This window comes from Lathamus discolor, chromosome 1 (assembly GCF_037157495.1).
Source record: "Lathamus discolor isolate bLatDis1 chromosome 1, bLatDis1.hap1, whole genome shotgun sequence".
Taxonomy (NCBI): Eukaryota; Metazoa; Chordata; class Aves; order Psittaciformes; family Psittacidae; genus Lathamus; species Lathamus discolor.
The window spans coordinates 72,819,584-72,822,618 of NC_088884.1; the positions used below are offsets into that span (position 1 = coordinate 72,819,584).

Here is a 3,035-nt window from a genome sequence, read left to right on the forward strand (position 1 = left end):
CCATTCATAGATTGATACTATCATGGAATGGTTAGAGTTGGAAAGGATCTTAACATCATCTACTGGTTCCAACTGCCCTGCCATGGGCAGGGATGCCTCACACTAGACCAGGTTGCTCAAAGCCCTGCTCAACCTGGCCTTGGATATTGCCACGGATGGAGCATTTGCCACTTCTTTTGGCAACCTGTTCCAGTGACTCAGCACCCCAAAAGGGAGCTCTGCGTTGGCCGGGAATCGAACCCGGGTCAACTGCTTGGAAGGCAGCTATGCTAACCACTATACCACCAACGCCTGGCAGTTCTTTCCCAATCCTGTTGGATGAGAGAAGTTATTGCAGTTGGATGAGAGAATTGGTAGAGGGCCGAGAAACAAAACACAACAGAGAAAATGCCAGCTGCAGAACACAGTGGGAATACAGTTAAACCCAATATATTATAGCTTCAAGGTTAACACTATTTGTAGGGGTAAAGGATCACTGGTGCTGCTCATTTTGAATGTTTGTCTCCTCTGTGCAAAAAAGGGGCTTGGATCATAGCTACAAAGCATAGGCAAACAACTAAAAACAGAGGAGGCTTGAAACAGAATATCCTGAACTGACCCATTCATGTCTATGTAGAAGAATGACATAATACACATGTAGTTGGTGGAACCATTTGCATACTGTATGAAGGGCTTTATTCAGCATTTCTATCAGAGACTTGTTGGATGCTAACCTGAAGAGCTGGCAAGGGGTGGAGCACTTTGGCTCCAGTTCAGGAAAGCATAACATTCAGCACTCAACAAGATTTACTGGTATTCTTGAAGATAAGCACGTGTTCAAGTGTCCTGCTGGCCTGCAGACTGCTTGTGTAGCACCTTGTAGACCAACTTTAGAACGTTGGAGTGAGCAGAGAAGTGTTAGCTAACGTTATCACAACCAGCATCTGGTGCACTGGCCTTAAGCCCCATCCCCTTCTTTATCAAAAACAAATCTGGAAACGTTCCAGACTGGTTTGGAAAGAATCCTTGCAGGACTGACCCCTGTGTCTTGTAGGTTTCTGGCAAAACTCTTGTTGCCTTCACTGGGCCAGGGTTTGGTCTTCAGAGTCTATGCAGAAAGGAACACTTGTCCTGTGCCAAGGCAGATGCTGTGGTGGCTGTAACTCTTTATCAGCAGCTCAGCGAAGGAATCTTTGTTGGGGTGGTAGATCATCATCCTGACAAGGACGTAGAAATAGTCCAGTTGTTTCTCTGTAGGAAGATGCTTAATGGCTACAACCTCCTACAGAGGAAGAGGTGAGCTATCTTCAAACCAAACAGGATACTGTCTAGCAACTGAATGAAGAGCTTGTGTTGAAAACTCCATACGGGAGGATGAGGCTGTCCTGGACACCATGTGCAGGTGGCAAGCAATACTCAAGGGGATTGTGTTTTAACTGTATTTATTGCTGGGAAAGTTGTAAAGGAGGTGTCTCTCTTCAGTAAACCATGGTGAAAGAAGGCAGGTATTGGACTGTTCCCTGCAGAAATTCAAAAGAAGAATGAAGAATGTATCTATTTCTGAAGACTTACAGTCCTTCTTGCACAAACTTCATAGAATAATAAAGTTTTAATGAAGTTCAGCAGTAGGAAGGCATTTTTCCCTCTCAGCTGTTTCTTCTCTAAGTGAGTCTAATCATCCTAACACCCATCTGAGCAGACTAATAGAGCACTCAGTGTGTGCACAGTGCTGCACAGAAGGGGAAAGGCTAGCACAAAGAAACTGAGTGACTTGCTCAACCAGAAACGCACTCAGTGTCAGCTGAGGGACTAGAGCCCAAGAGGTCTTGGCTGCCAACTTTTGTGCTGAGACCGCTAGACAGAACTGTTGATTATTCATTCACTTGCACAACAAAATTGGAAACCCCACAGAAGGCCACTAAACTGAGCTGATGAGCAGTGGAGGACAGCTGTCTACCTGTTCTGCCACGTGACTAGCGCTGAACTGATGATTTCCTGAATTCTCAGGTGAGATGGGACTTGTGCATGCATTTACTGCATGGCAGCCTGTTCCAGCAGGAGGCTGTAAGAAGTATGGTGGGGGGATCAGATGAGTATCACTTTAGCCCAGCAGATCCAGGCTGCTCAGGGTGCTGCTAATGCCCATTGCAGCTGCCTCTCCTGGCCCTGGAGATGGAGATGCTCATCCTAAACTTTGCAGCCATCCTGACTTTAACCTCCCTTATGTCGGATAAGGAGTTACATAAATTTGGTCACGAGAAGGAAACTTTGGAAAACGAGTGAGGCAGAAATGAAAATACCTGGTTATGCAAAGCCTCAACAATCATATTTTCCTTTCAGTTCTGCACTCTGCAGTGAGTCCCAGGCTGCTGTTCTGCCCTCACAAACATGTGAGCTCTGGTAAGGGTACACAGTGACAGCCCTCGTATGATGCCAAGAGTGAATCCCTGGTTCTGAGAACAGGGGATATCCCTTGAGTTTGAATGTATGTGGGATTTTCTACACACTAGTGCATGCCAGTGGAGTGAACATCCCCCACGTGTGCTGTATGCTTATGTTGGTTGACCTGACGTGGATTCCCCATGCCAAAGAGGCAAGAGCAGTGAGAGTTTTCTCTACAGAGCCACTATATCAGCTTTTCTACATTCCTCATTCTTATGGTTATATAAACTCCTGAAAAATACAAATTAACATCTTTCTAGCAAGTCACAGGCACTCGGATTTTGACAGAGACAGGAAATCAGAGTTAGAAAAACTAAATCCTGCCTTTGTTTCCTGAACTTTAAACCATAGATTCATTTGATAGATGTCTGAGCTTCATTAATATTGCTATTGTCTCTCTCTGAATAATAAGCCTGATGATTGCTACACTCTTTGGTGCCAGCATACTTTAATAGCATGCTCATTACTATTGAAAATATAGACTACATGAACCAGTTTTTGTGTTGTTTTTTTCTTTCACACGGTCATGAAAAATGCATTTGAAAGGGAGATTTGACGTATTTCCAATTTTGTTAAAAAAATGCTGTAGAAAGAACTGGAAAATACTTAAAATC

The 3,035-nt window shown here is 44.3% G+C and overlaps 1 non-coding gene across 1 annotated transcript; it reads right to left on the reverse strand.

Annotated features, from left to right (window-relative positions):
- Positions 1-219: 219 nt before the first annotated feature.
- TRNAG-UCC (transfer RNA glycine (anticodon UCC)) lies at positions 220-291 on the reverse strand. The gene has a single exon. It is a non-coding gene; the product is annotated as a tRNA-Gly (tRNA).
- Positions 292-3,035: the final 2,744 nt, after the last annotated feature.